The sequence below is a fragment of the Zingiber officinale genome, chromosome 9A, assembly GCF_018446385.1.
Source record: "Zingiber officinale cultivar Zhangliang chromosome 9A, Zo_v1.1, whole genome shotgun sequence".
Classification (NCBI taxonomy): Eukaryota; Viridiplantae; Streptophyta; class Magnoliopsida; order Zingiberales; family Zingiberaceae; genus Zingiber; species Zingiber officinale.
In genome coordinates, this window is record NC_056002.1 from 110,857,201 (window position 1) to 110,873,317 (window position 16,117).

General features: G+C 39.7%; 1 non-coding gene across 1 annotated transcript; it reads right to left on the reverse strand.

Moving 5' to 3' along the window:
* Window positions 1–10,855: 10,855 nt before the first annotated feature.
* On the reverse strand, window positions 10,856–10,961 carry LOC122022008. Its single transcript, XR_006122758.1, has one exon. It is a non-coding gene; the product is annotated as a small nucleolar RNA R71 (small nucleolar RNA).
* Between the last annotated feature and the right edge of the window lie 5,156 nt (window positions 10,962–16,117).

The following is a 16,117-nucleotide window of genomic DNA, read 5'->3' on the forward strand; positions in this document are numbered from 1 at the left end:
ACTTGATATCTCTATATCCATGACTTGTGAGATCAAGTCATCGAGTTGACCTACATGCTAGTCTTATTGCATTAACATTGTCCCTGAATGTTAATACTCGACTAGGAATGATTAAGAGTAGTGTTCCCTATATCATCTCACTATCGGTTCAACTAACCGATTGATATAGGTGAGAACCGTCTACTCAAGGACATTATTATACTTAGTTTATTTGGCTCCAATACAAGTAAGTGCAATAACCAAAATCAAAATGTCTTTATTTATATAGAATATGATACAATAAGTCCAAAATACAATCATCAAATGATTTGCTCTAAGGCTCTAGCTAACAATTTCCACTCACGACAACTATTTTTTATGTCCCTTTTTCAATATTTTTTTCATTCACTTCTTTTTTCCTTTTTCATACATTAAGTGATTGCATTGTGCAACACTTAAACACATAAGTTCATAAGCACAAAAATTGGGATATTTTAATTTTTCCAAATGAGCTTACAAGATTCGAGCCTCATCTAGTAACCAAAATGAAGTTTGAGAAATTACCATGGAAACCAAGTACTAAACAAATAGGATGAATCATGACTATTTCAATTATATCAACTATTCAAGCTCAAGTTAAGTGAAGTGAATGTAAGATCCTTAAGGTTAAGCTAAAACTCAAACTTATTTCCATATGATACTTAGCTCACATCATGCTACTCAAGATAAAGAAAAGAGGTACACTAAACATACTAGCATCATTTACAATATCATGAATCAAGATAAAAATGTGCTAATAATTTTGCTTTTGGACAAGTAAGCATAAAAGTGAGAATTGATATTTTCAATAGAAATGTCACAAAACACTTCAAAAGACAGTCAAATGACCATAAAAAACAATCCAAACAAAGCAAAACAAATGCAAGACAAACTAAAAATACAGAAATTTCAGGTTGCAAACCACCTCCCCCCAGACTTAAACTTTTCATCGTCCCAATGAAATCAATATGGTGGTGGAGGTGGACGAGGAAAAGGAGGTTTACGTGGACGACCAATAGGAAAACTAGGAAAGCCTGGAGTCTCACTCAAGATCTTATGATATTTATAGAGGGCATCCACTTGTTGACTAGTAATGCTCATGCCCTGCATGAATTCTCTCATTCTATCTTGATCAATATCATAGTCATGAACAAATTCAGCCACTTGACCTTGAAAATTTCTCGTAAACTGAAAATGATCTTGCACCTCTCTAAACTAGTCATCTGATAAAGAAAAATGACCCTCCAACATTACTCGTTGGGCCTCCTGCTTCTCATGAAGCGAGTCTAGAGATGTGCAAAAATTAGAAAAATTAAATCTGGAATGACCTGTACCATGGGCAAAAGAGTGTCTAGCAGGTTCCAGATATCTGGAAGGCTGCGGGTGTCCAGATGATGAGGGCTCAAGGTGGGGCTCACTTTCTCCAGATATGGAAGGAACATTCTCAGGATCTATATCAGTGATAACCCAATTAGCAAGGTTGCGAATAGAGGTCGGCTCGGGATAAGGAAGAGGTAATGGAAAACCATTCTTCCTAGGAAAAGTAAAACCATTCTCATCCCTACAAATCATTTTCATGGAAAAACATGCATCAATATTAATCATGTTATTGCCATGAATGATCTCTAACACATCTAGATCACAACCCAAATTTATAGCTATTTGAGTAATCAACCCACCAAAAATAATTGCTCTCGAGGATGCCTTCCCAGCTCTCACCAAGGTTTGCAATGGAAATTGGAATCAAAGTCAGCCTTGTGTAACATAGCCCACAAAGCATAAAGCTCCACTTTCTTAATGACTCCATCACTTTCCCCTCTACCAAAAATAGTTTTACTCATAACACGATGTAATTACCTAAAAATAGGGTTTTGCATATGGGAAACCTTAGCTCTTGAGAGCTCATAAGGTTGATCCAATCTAGTGATCAAATTTCAAAAATGATTCAAATTGAATCTTGAGTCAAACCTGCGAGAGATACCGGTAGACAATCCAAAATAATTATTGAAGTTACTAAATGTCCACTGAAACTCTTGATTCATTAATCTAAAAGTTATTTTGCCAACATAATCATCTTCATTAGCAAAGTGAACATCTAGTGAACTCAAGAACTCCAGTATGATACAAGGATATGTAGGTAGATGTGTGTACATAATATCATTCCAATCAAGAGACTCAATCATCCAATCTACATCATCTCTAATTCCTAGAATATCTAAAATAGTTGGGTCCATATATCGTGTACACACAATCTTTCTATTGACAAGAATTTCAAATCTAAATTTATGGTCCTCATTTCTAAACACAATATTGAATTCATTCTTGTTACCTTCATCGCGTGCAATCCTCGTTCCTTTGCCCTTTGTTGGCTCCTTTCCTTTTTCCTTTGTTGGCTCCCTTCCTCCGCTTGATCCACCTCTTCCCTTGCAAAGTTTCTTCAAAATATTAGACATGTTGTCAAGCTTAAGTAGGGAAAGGTGCTATTTTGTTGGAGAAGTAAGATCTTGTAAGAATAGATCTTGAAAGCAAGATCTTTGGGAAAAGGAATTTTAGATCTTGGAGATAGGAGAGGAGAAAAGTGTTGTTAAGATCTAGATCTTGATTAAGTTTGTGGAGAGAAATGAGTTTGAGATCTAGATCTGAGAAGATTAGAGGAAAGGTTGAAGATGAGTAGAGTTTGGGAGAGAGAAGTGACTTGAGGGTATGGAGGTGTGTGGTCGACACGGCCTGGGCACGGTCATGCCTTATAGACATGGCTAAGGCAAAATCACTCCACACAGGCCGTGTAGATCTACACGGCCCTAACCTTCTCCTTCTCGGGTAAGTCCGCACGGTCGTGCTGATTTGCACGGGCACAACAACCTTCTTCTCGGGGTTGTTCACATGGTCGTGTCTGAGACACGGCTGTATCCTTCTTCTTCTTGGGTAATTCTGCACGGTCGTGCTGGTTGGCACGAGCAGTGCAGCCTTCTTCTCTAGATTTCTCACATGGTCGTGCGTGGCACATGGCCGAGCACATCTCCTTCTCGGGTAGGTTCACATGGCCATGTGCTCCTTCTCTGTAATCTTTACACGGCCATGTCTGGTATACGGCCGAGCTCTATTTTGCTCAATATTGGATGATTCTACTCCTTCCCGACTTCTCCAATGCTTCCATGCCCATGAAGTAATCATGTTCAACTCATGAAAGTGAAAAAAAAACAACCTAAAAACAAAAATAACTATAAATTTAAAAGTACTAATTAATGAAAAGAAAAACTTGAGCTAAAAATTACTAAAGAAACCCTTGGGTTGCCTCCTAAGAAGTGCTTGTTTAAGGTCATTAGCTCGACCAATCTTCTTAGTCCTTTTCTCCTTTTCTTGCCCTTGGAGGGTAGATGTATTTTTCATTTTTATTGTGAGGTCTCCTCCCAACATCACTTGTCGGATCATGTCCCTCATCCGGCGGCCTCCCGTGAGGATGGAAATTCCAATCCTCTAGTTTGTAAGTGTCCACCTCACTACAAACACTTACCAAGAGAGAAGAGACATGGTTAGAAGAATTTGATAAATCATATTCCAACCTTTCCTTACCAATTACCAATGAAAGTTTATGAATTTTAGCAGCAATAATTGCCCCAGCTATTGTTGGAACCCCAAGGTTATTTTGGTGTGATCAACAAGTTAAGTTAGGTCCTGTGTGTTTTTTAACCTTGTGTCTAAGTGTGCAAGAGCTTAGGAGCACAGGTAGTCAAGCGGAAGACGCGGCTAGCAAGAAAAATGGCACGCGATGCATCCGAGGGAGGAGACGCTGCGGAAGAGTACACCAGCAGACGAAAATGAAGCGTGCGGTGGTTCCGAGAGACGAGAAGCCGGAGCGGAAGACTGCTCGAGGAGCAAGAGATGCAGCTAGCGAGAAGGTCAGCACGAGGTGCGACCGAGGGACAAAGTCTGCGGATGAGAAGGAAACATGAGGCGATTTCGAGGGATGAGAAGTCGGAGCAGAAACCTGCTCGAGAAGACCGGAAGTTATGTTTGGGTGAGCCCTATTCTGAATGGCAGAGATCACCCAAACAAGCGGAAGACTCGGTCTGAGGCGAATGGAGCCGGAGCAGAAGACCCGGGTGGAAAAAAAGTCAACAGGGTTAACTTTTCCCTTTGGGGCGCCTGGAACAGCCTAGGGCGCCCTGAGCTGCCTGGGGCGCCCGGACCTCTCCGAGGCGCTCGAAACCCTTCCAGGCGCTCAGAGTTGACTTTTTTACAGGATTGAGTTTTGACTCGATCTGAACATTGGGGGATAAAGTTTATCCCCCCAGGTCACCCGGAACCCTTTGGGGCACCCCGACCAAGGCTATAAATATAGCTTTGGTCCAGAAGCTTTTTCAATAATCAAACGAACTCAAGAATTGTAATTCCAACACTTGTGTGCTTTAAGTTTAGAGTTGAGCTTCTATTTCTGTGCTTAAACGCTGTAAGAGGCTTCTCCGCCTGAAGGAGATATTCTAGTGTGCTTCATCTTCCTTGGATTAACAACCTCCCCGGTTGTAACCAAGTAAATCTCTTTGTCTCTTACTTTTAGTTTATTTGTTTAATTTATTTATGCAAGTATTCTGTTGAGAATTCAAGAAGGGTTGGTTTTTGTTTTTGTGTTTGCAGGCTATCCAACCCCCCTTCAAGTCGGCCGCCAACGGTCCAATAAGTGGTATCAGAGCTAAGGCACCTCAGAAGGACTAACCGCCAACAGAAGCAACAAAATGATGGATGGAGCTAGCATCTGTTAGAACTTTCAAGCCGCAAAAATGGCTTTTTACATTTTGGAAACCCTGAAGTTCTTGCCACGGATCTATGCAAAGATAAAAAATTTACATATACATAGTTTTCTCCTAGATCTACACTAGATCTACATGGTAGAGATTATACCTTTGTAGCGAAGCCCTTCGCTTATCCTGCTCGTCCAAAAGGTGCCGGATCTCGAAAAGTGTCAAGTGAACACTCCTCTACAAGTATCCACACAGACAAAAGGTGGAGAAAAAATCACTTAGAGTGTACTAGCACTCTTGGGTGGCTCGACAATGGAGGAGAGGGAGAGATGAGAAGAGAGGAGGAAGAAGATGATGTCTTGAATGAGCACTTGATTGCTTCACATAAAGTGGCCGGCCACTTCATGAGAGGTTTTATACCTCCATGTAATACCAAGAGTCATGGCTCTTGTGTTGGGTTTTTCGGGCCGCAAAAACCGCTTTTTACCTTGCGGAAACCCCGAAACCCCCATTCCACGGATCCGTGCAAAGAATAAAAGTAGGAAAACTTCGAGTATGAGTTTTCTAACCTATATCTACACTAGATCTACAAAGGAGAAAGGTTTACCCTTGATGCGAAGCCCTTCGCATAATCCCGCTCGTCCAAAGTTCATCGGATCTCGAGAGTATCAAAGTAGATACTCCTCTATGTGTATCCACACGAACAAATGATGGAGAAAACAACTAAAAAGTGTGCTAGCACCCTTAGATGTTTCGGCCAAGGAGGTGGAGGAGAGGGAGAGAAGATGAGAGCTTGAGAGGAGGAAGAAGATGAAATCAATTAGCACAATTTGGATTACTCTTAATCCAATTTTGTTTATCACATGAACCTAATCTCCATCTAATTGTCCTTTGTGTGTGACCCTATAGCTTCTTGTAATGTTGGCAATGCTCCAAAACCCATTTAGAAGCATAAGTAATGAGCGGTATCAAGCAACACATCATTATTACCCAAGTTACAAGAATGTTGAGATCCAACATCACCTTGTGACTACTAATTGTGACTCCTCACAATATATGACAATGACCTTCTATCCTAGACATCTAGATTGATCAATATGAGACATAGACCGTGTAATCCTCTAATCAATCTAAATCTTGAACTCCAAGTAGACTCACTCAATCAAATGAGCTCAATATCTCATATTGACTCATTTGGGCATGGTCATGCACTTATTGGTCTCACTCTATCAAGAATATCGACATCTCATATAGGAGGGACAGATCTCATCTACATCACATCCCTCTGCATACCGTTCGCCTTTATAGTCCACCCGCCACGGTGACGCTGATGAAACCAGCAACTCCCATGGGAACCATGGTGACTTGCAGTCCGCGACTAGTAGTCATACAGCCACATGAGATGACACTCATATACCATCCATGATACTTTCATGGTGGGTCATTCACATTCTCATCGCATACCATGTCAACCGATATCTCTATATCCATGACTTGTGAGATCAAGTCATCTAGTTGACCTACATGCTAGTTTCGCCGCATTAACATTGTCCCTGAATGTTAATACTCGACTAGGAATGATTAAGAGTAGTGTTCCCTATATCATCTTACTATCAATTCAACCAATCGATTGATATAGGTAAGAACCTTCTACTCAAGGACGCTATTATACTTAGTTATTTGGCACCATTAAAAGTAAGTATAATAACCAAAACAAATGCCTTTATTTATTTACAAGAATATGATACAACGAGTCCATACAACAATCATCAAATGATTGGGTCTAGGGCTCTAACTAACAATCTCCCACTAGCACTAGTGCCAATCAGTGTAGGCTCTAAGGCCTAATGACCTAGTGTTGTTAACTAGAGCCCTAGAGCCAATCATTTGATGATTGTATTATGGACTTATTGTATCATATTCTTATATTAATAAAGGCATTTGTTTGGTTATTATACTTACTTGTATTGGTGCCAAATAAACTAAGTATAATAACGTCCTTGAGTAGAAGGTTCTTACCTATATCAATCGATTGGTTGAATCGATAGTGAGATGATATAGGGAACACTACTCTAAATCATTCCTAGTCGAGTATTAACATTTAGGGACAATGTTAATGCAATAAGACTAGCATGTAGGTCAACTCGATGACTTGATCTCACAAGTCATGGATATGGAGATATCAAGTTGACACATGGGTATGCATTGGAGAATGTATACTGAATGACCCGCCATGAGAAAGTATCATGGATCGTTATATGAGTGTCATATACTTTCTCATGTGACTATTAGTATGACTATTGGTCCTTAGACCTGAAGTCACCATGGTTCCCTACATAAGGAGTTATGTACTTTGGTTTCGTCAAACGTTACCCGTAACTGGGTGAACTATAAAGGCGATTACTGGGTATATAACGAATTATGCAGAGAGATGTGAGTGATTTAGATGGGATCTATCCCTCCCATATGACAGGAGCGACATCGATATTCTTGATAGAGTTAGACCACGAAGTGCATGACCATGCCCAAATGAGTCAATATGAGATATTGAGCTCATTTGATTTAGTGAGTCTACTTGGAGTTCAAGATTTAGATTGATTAGAGGATGACACGATCTATGCCTCACATTGATCAATCTAGATGTCTAGGATAGAAGGACAATGTCACATATTGTGAGGAGTCACAATTAGTTGTCACAAGGTGATGTTGGATCTCAACATTCGTGTAACTTGGGTAGCAATGATGTATTGCTAGATGACGCTCATTGCTTATGTTTCTAAAGGAGTTTAGAAATATTGCCAACGTTACAAGAACCTATTGGGTCACACACAAAGAACAAGTGGATGGAGATTAGGTTCATATGATGAACCAATTGGATTAGGTTCATATGATGCACCAAAGATTGGATTCAAATTAGATTATTGAGTTAGACTCAATTAGATTCAATTGTTGAATGAGTCTAATTTAAATATGATTCATTGAGTCAATTTATATTAATGAATTGAGATTCATTAAATTAAAATTGACTTGAATCAAAGATTGGATTTAACTCAACAAGGAAGAGAATTGGTCAATTTTGACTTGACCAAATGGAAGTTGAAACATCAAGTTTGACTTGATGTATTGCCACATCATGAAGGTTGACTCATCCTACATGGCATGACTAACCTTGCCACATCATCTCCACATCATCAAGGGAGATCAAGAGGTTACAATTCTCCATTTAATGTGGTCGGCCACATAAAATGGGGAGTTACCCATGTGTGGCCGGCCACATAATGAAAAATGGTTTCATTTTTTTGTGGCATTGATTTGGTGTTGAATGCTTCTTCCTCCTTAGCTCTCTTTCTCCTTGTCTTGCGTTGCCGTGGGTTTCAAGAAATTGAGAAGGTGTGTGAGTTGTGTTCCAAGAGAATAAGTGAGAGTGAAGGTCACAAAGGAGGGTACCTAGAGGAGTATGTGAGATTCCTTTTCTTTCTCTCCTTTCTCTCCTTTTAAATCCTACGCGAGAGCCCTAGAAAGTGCTAGCACACTTGGGGTGCTCTTGATGTGCGTAGATTATATACTCTTTTATGCATGTTTTTACGCACATTTACATACTTTGAGCATGCTTGATCTATGCATTTTTATACTTCCAGCTTTCCTTTTAGCATATTTACTCTTTTGGTTCGGAGACCTGCTTTTTGTGCATTTTCTGTACACAGGAGTCGATTTGGAGAAGAATCTACATCTTTGGGCATGCATTGGAGGAAACGAAGGGGGAAAGCACCGGGCCGTGTACCTTACACGGCCATGCACTGGGATGGAGCTCGGGCCGTGTGGAGTTTGGCACCAACAGAAGAGGGAGATGACATGGCCGTGTGAACCTCGCACGGCCGTGTCAAGATTTGAAGCCAACCAGAGCAGAAGCCTTACATGGCCGTGTGGATCTACACGGCCGTGTGAGATTTCCAGAGACCAAGCAGGCTGCGGCCGTGTGCACAACACGGCCGTGTAGCATTTCCAGAGACTAAGCAGGCTGTGGCCGTGTGCACCACACGGCCGTGTAGTATTTCCAGAGAGCAGGAGGGCCTTGGCCGTGTGCACCACACGGCCGTGCAGCATTGGCAGAGAAGGAACTGGACATGGCCATGTGGATCTCACACGGCCGTGTCACGGGGCCGTGTGGCGCCCGATTCCCTCCTCTATTTAAACCCTTCTTCATGAATTGAAAGGGGATCTCTCCCCTTTTGGGAGAAAGCAAGATTTGGTGGTTTCCTCCCATTCTTGGGAGGATTTCTGGGCGATTCTAAGGGAGATCTCGACGATTTCGACTCCGGAGCGTGGATTGGATCCGAAGACGAAGCTTCTTCGTAGATAAGTTTTCTCTTCCTCCCTTTTCTTGGTTTCTTGGATTGGGGGATTCAAGGAATGCTTGTAAACTCTATTTCTTCGGGTTTTCTTTCTCGATTCATGGAGTAGATCTTGTATTCTAGGGTTAAGGGAGTATTTGTATGATGGATTGATGTAATCTCTAATGGATTTGCCATTTTCTTGTTTCAATGACATTGACTTGCTTGTATCAATTAGATCTTGAATGATTAATGGTGATTTGTGCTTAATTCTCATTCTTGATTGATTGTTTGGATTTCTTGTGGACTTTATAAAGATAAACTCTCACTCGATCATCCGAGGGATCCATGTGACAGGTGCAAGCCCGTGTAAGGACGTTTGAGAGATAATCTTGAAGAGGAAATAGGGATATTCAAGAGAGTAGGATGGATTTTATGACTAGCTGCTTGTATCTTGATAGATTAATGAGTCGTGGGCTTCTACGTTGATATCCGAGGAAGGCATAGTAATAGGTGCACTTCTGTGTAAGGACAACATAGGTACATGTCTAATTAATCCTATTTAGATACATTTCTCAGTCCTTAGCCGGTTGTCTATTGCAAGAGGGAACCGACAACTTTCTACATGTTTGGCAATTGAGGGATAAGAATTGGTGAACCATTTACATTCAAGAAATCTTACAAAGAAACCGAAACTCCTAGAATCTCCCTTTATCATAACCCAAAACACTAGACTCTTATTTGTTGATCTTTAAGACTAGATTTGTTTACCTTTACTTTGCTTTTGAAATGATTGGATAGTTGTTTAGCTAATTCGCATTGAGGCATTTCTAGTGCTTATTCCAGTCCCTGTGGATACGATAATCTTTTATATTACTTGCGACATTTCCGTACACTTGCGGAGGGTAACAAGTTTTTGGCGCCGTTGCCGGGGACTGCGCTATAACATTAGGAATTATCAATTGAGTTAGACTAAACATAACTTTTCTTTCTTTCTTTACATTTTCATAGTTGTAACTTTAGAATTCTGTTTCTATAAGCTTTTCTTTTCTTGAATAACATTCTTGACAATTCTTTTTGTTGCAATTCTAATTCTAATTCTAACTTTGCATTCTTGATTTCTAGTACTCTAATCTAACTTTTCTCTGTTTTATCTTTTGATCTTGTTTCTATCTTCTTTTTTTTTGTAAACATATCTTGCAATTTTTAGTATATGAATTATTCTAGACATTTTTCTTTTTCCTTTTATCTTTTCTTTCTTGTTTTCATTATGCACCTTCTTTCTTGCAATTTAAATTCGGCATTTGCTTTCTTGCTTTTCATATTGCATTTTATTTCTTGTTTTTGATTCTTGATAATTTTCTTTTTCTTCTTGAATATCCATGAGCTCTAACATGTCAAGCAGGACCATGAGAAATTTTTCTACACCCTTTTATGCAAGATTTTTATCTCCCATTGTGCAACCTCAAATTGAAGCAGAAAGTTTCCAACTAGACCCAGAGATAATTTTCATGATATAAGGTCACAAATTTGGAGGAGAAGTATCAGAAAGTCCTTATCTGCATCTTGAAACATTTTTAGAGATTTGTGATTTGGTGAAATGTGAAGGAGTATCAGCAGATGCAGTTCGATTGATGACATTTCCTTTCAGTATCAAGGATAAAGCAAGGACTTGGCTATATTCTCTCTGTCCTCAAAGCATCACAAGTTGGGAACAATTGGAGAAGCAATTTCTGAATCATTTTTTCCCTCCAAGTAGAACGGTGTATATGAGGAATTGCATAACAAATTTTTCTCAGGCATATGGAGAATCATTATTTGAAGCATGGGATAGATTCAAGAGTCTTCAAAGGCAGTGCCCTCATCATGGTTTTGAAAAATGGTTGATTTTGCACATATTCTATGGGGGAATTTCTTTCTCAGACAAGACTTTATTGGATTCATCAGCTGGAGGTTCTTTTATGGACAAAAGTGTAGATGAAGCTTATTCGTTAATTGATCAAGTGACATTGAACCTCCATGAATGGTCGAACAAAAGTTGGATGGAATTTCCCTCAGATATTCAAAAAGTGCAAGCCATGAATGTAAGAGAGCCTGTCAAACAAAATGAAATTCAACCACCTAAAAATGTTGAAATTCACAAGTCACAGTGTGAGGAGTTCAAACATTTGGGGGCAAAGCTTAATAGTATTGTTTCAAAATGGTTTAAAGAAGATCCCCCTCCTACACAGTCAAGATCCAATGAAAAGTGTAATGATGTGGGGTTGAGAAGTGGCAAAAATCATGAAGAACTTCTGAAGAATGACATGTTTAGAATTGAGGAGAAGAATAATAGAAGATCACAAGAACTCAATTCCATTTCTCTAGGAAGTTCCCAAAGGCCAGAAGTACCTTTCCCTCAACGATTAATCACACCAACATTAGATAAGCAAGTTGGACCTCCTCCAAAAGCTCAAAGGAAATTTAGGAAAAAGGAAGTTCAGTCTTTCCCAAGACCTTCACTAAGGGTTCCTTTTCCACAAAGGTTAGTGGGGGTCAATGAAAATAAAGATTTCGGCAAATCCTGTGACACTAATATGGTTGAGTGCAGATTTTTGAATATATATGAAGATGAAGATTTTTCAGATGAGGATTTTATTGATAATATAGTGGTAAATAAGTTTTCAGATCTACCTCAAAATTTTATAAGGTGTTATAGTGACATTGAATTTTCAGATGATGAATGTGATGTGGTAGATCAACTTAAAACTGCAAGTGAAGTTATTGATCCTCTTGTTATTGATTCTCCTATTGAGGACATAGATGTTGGTTTATTTTTTGATGTATGTGTTGATGATGATGATATGGAAGAATGTGTAGGGAGCTGTGTTGTGGAAGCAGCATCTCAAGGATCACCACCTTTGTCAAGACAACCCTTAGAGGTTTTAAGAATTGATCATGTTTTGGAACAATGTGTAGAGACTTATGCAGAGCTAGCAGAGTCTCAAGAATCACCATCATTGATATCATCAACACCTAAGCTAGAGACAGAACCATCATTTGATTCAGAGGAAGTCACATCTACATGTTTAGAAATTTCAGGTATTTCTCAGCAAAGTAAGGTTAGTATTTCTTGTGATCTTTTGGAAAACTTTATGGAGGTACCTATAATTGACTTTGTTGGATGTGATTCAGTTTTTATTACTTATTCATCTTATCTTGATATGGTTCTAGCTCTATACTATATAACATGCTTGTGGGAGATTTGTTTTTCTTTTGGATGTGCAGATTTCACATGGGCCAATAATTGGAAGCTCAATCTGAACCGTCTTCGACCACCTGAAAAAATTTCCAAGAAGACGAAGATGGAGAGAGTTTTACTTTACTTTGTAGCTCCTTTGATGAAAGCTCCCTCCATAATAAGAGCCCTTGGTAGGAGGGTTCTAAAATATCTTACCCCTCCAAGAGCAAGATTTAGATGAATCTAATGAGGTGGTCGAGCTAATGACCTTAAACAAGCGCTTCTTGGGAGGCAACCCAAGTTCATTTTCCTTATTTTCTTTTATGTCTTTAGTTCTCTCTTTATAATAAACATGTATCATCTACTTAATTTTTCTTGTCTATCTTATTGTTGTAGAATTCAAAGTTGTGGAAGAATGTGAGTATTGGATAGAGGAGTATCTAAAAAAAAAAATATGAATGTCAACCATTTGGAGCTCATCACTTGGTAACTTCTCTTAAAATCTCCTCCACATTGTTTTTAGTTTTCATTGGGACAATGAAAATTTTAAGTCTGGGGGGATGCATTAGATGCATTTGATTTGCTTTGTTTGTTTTTGTTTTTTGCTTATGTCTTGCATTTTGGTTTTGATTTTTTGTGGCATACATCTTGAGAACATCAAAACTTCACTTATATGCTTTCTTGGATTCAAGTGAAATGTTAGCACGATTATTGTCTTGATTCATGATGTTCGAATGATGCTACTAGTAAACTTTGTGTAGTTCTTTTTTCTATCTTGGGAAGCATTAATAAGCTAAGAATCTATGGTGATGAGTTTTAGTTTTGGTTCAACCTTAAGGATTTTATCTTCACTACACTTGTGCTTGATGCTTGAATAGTTGATGTCATTGAAATAGTCATGATTCATCTTGTTTGCTTAGTACTTGGTTTCCATGGTAATCTCTCAACTTTCATTTTGGTTACTGGATGAGGCTCAAATCATTAAAGCTCATTTGGAAAAATCAAAATATCCCAACATGTGTGCTAAAAGTACATTTGTGAATAAGTTTTGCACAATGCAAACACTTATAAAAAAAAAATGAACAATAAGGGATATAAAAAACAGTTGTCATGAGTGGAATCTAGCAAGTCACCCCTTTGAGACCGAGTTAGGTTACTGGAGAAATGACTGCTTAGCTTCCCTTGAGATTGAGCACACCTTTGAGACCTTGGGTTAGTTGAGAAATATGAACCAAGTGAATGGTGAGTAAGTGCCTATCACTGGTTACTTGTCTTTCACTGGAAACATTAGGAATTCAAATTTGATGACGACTTGACTAGGACATGGATTGAAACTTGAAGGGTGTTGAGTTACTTTTACACTGCGCACAAGATTCTTATGCTTGAACCATACCTTATTTGTTTCCATGATCAAGCTTGTTAATGAAACTTTTTAATAGAGTTAGGAAAGTGCACTGGGTTTTATGAATGTGTTGTAGAACATATGAATTTAGATCGGAATGCTTGAGGACAAGCAAAGGTTTAAGTCTGGGGGTGTGATGTGAGTAGATTATATACTCTTTTATGCATGTTTTTACACACATTTACATACTTTGAGCATGCTTGATCTATGCATTTTTATACTTCCAGCTTTCCTTTTAGCATATTTACTCTTTTGGTTCGGAGACCTGCTTTTTGTGCATTTTCTGTACACAGGAGTCGATTTGGAGAAGAATCTACATCTTTGGGCATGCATTGGAGGAAATGAAGGGGGAAAGCACCGGGTCGTATACCTTACACGGCCATGCACTGGGATGGAGCTCGGGCCGTGTGGAGTTTGGCACCAACAGAAGAGGGAGATGACATGGCCATGTGAACCTCGCACGGCCGTGTCAAGATTTGAAGCCAACCAAAGCAGAAGCCTTACATGGTCGTGTGGATCTACACGGCCGTGTGAGATTTCCAGAGACTAAGCAGGCTGCGGCCGTGTGCACCACACGGCCGTGTAGCATTTCCAGAGACTAAGCAGGCTGTGGCCGTAATATTTCCAGAGAGCAGAGGGCCTTGGCCATGTGCACCACACTACCGTAACCAGGGCAGAAGCCGGACATGGCCGTGTGGATCTCACACTGCCGCGGGGCCGTGTGGCGCCCGATTCCCTCCTCTATTTAAACCCTTCTTCATGAATTGAAAGGGGATCTCTCCCCTTTTGGGAGAAAGCAAGATTTGGTGGTTTCCTCCCATTCTTGGGAGGATTTCTGGGCGATTCTAAGGGAGATCTCGACGATTTCAACTCCGGAGCGTGGATTGGATCCGAAGACGAAGCTTCTTTGTAGATAAGTTTTCTCTTCCTCCCTTTTCTTGGTTTCTTGGATTGGGGGATTCAAGGAATGCTTGTAAACTCTATTTCTTCGGGTTTTCTTCCTCGATTCATGGAGTAGATCTTGTATTCTAGGGTTAAGGGAGTATTTGTATGATGGATTGATGTAATCTCTAATGGATTTGCCATTTTCTTGTTTCAATGACATTGACTTGCTTGTATCAATTAGATCTTGAATGATTAATGGTGATTTGTGCTTAATTCTCATTCTTGATTGATTGTTTGGATTTCTTGTGGACTTTATAAAGATAAACTCTCACTCGATCATCCGAGGGATCCACGTGACAGGTGCAAGCCCGTGTAAGGACGTTTGAGAGATAATCTTGAAGAGGAAATAGGGATATTCAAGAGAGTAGGATGGATTTTATGACTAGCTGCTTGTATCTTGATAGATTAATGAGTCGTGGGCTTCTACGTTGATATCCGAGGAAGGCATAGTAATAGGTGCACTTCTGTGTAAGGACAACATAGGTACATGTCTAATTAATCCTATTTAGATACATTTCTCAATCCTTAGCCGGTTGTCTATTGCAAGAGGGAACCGGCAACTTTCTACATGTTTGGCAATTGAGGGATAAGAATTGGTGAACCATTTACATTCAAGAAATCTTACAAAGAAACCGAAACTCCTAGAATCTCCCTTTATCATAACCCAAAACACTAGACTCTTGTTTGTTGATCTTTAAGACTAGATTTGTTTACCTTTACTTTGCTTTTGAAATGATTGGATAGTTGTTTAGCTAATTCGCATTGAGGCATTTCTAGTGCTTATTCCAGTCCCTGTGGATACGATAATCTTTTATATTACTTGCGACATTTCCGTACACTTGCGGAGGGTAACAGCTCTCTTCTCCATCCTTGAGTGTTAGAGAACACATCTTGTTCGTGTGGATATCACTAGAGAGTTGTCTACGTTGACAACTTCGAGATCCAGCGTACCTTGGACTTGCGGGATTGCGAAGGGCTTCGCTTCGAAGGTATAAATCTTTTCATGTAGATCTAGGAGTATATCTAAGTTGTAAACTCGTACTCGTAAAATTTTGTTCTATACTCTTCGCACGGATTCGTTGGCTAGGGTGATTCGGGGTTTTCGCAACGCGAAAAACCCAACAGTGGTATCAGAGCCACGTGCGAAGCTTGTACAAGTTTAATTTGATTTTTATGAAAAATTAAAGGTTCTGTAATATTCTGTAAATTTAGTTTTTTTTTATGATTTTTATGGGTAATTTTCTCGTAGAAGCGAAGCACAAGTGTTTCGGCACTTGTAGGCTTCGGCTACCGGGAAGATTTTTCCAAAACGGCTTGGTTTCATCCTAAAACTTTTTGGGACAGTGGGCTTAGGTGCTGTTAGATCGCAAAGGAAGCCTCGCGATGGTTAGATCGCAGGTAGGGGCGCTGCCCCTGGCCCCGCAAGGGGATTCGTTCCGCGATTGCGCCCGAAAACGCTAAA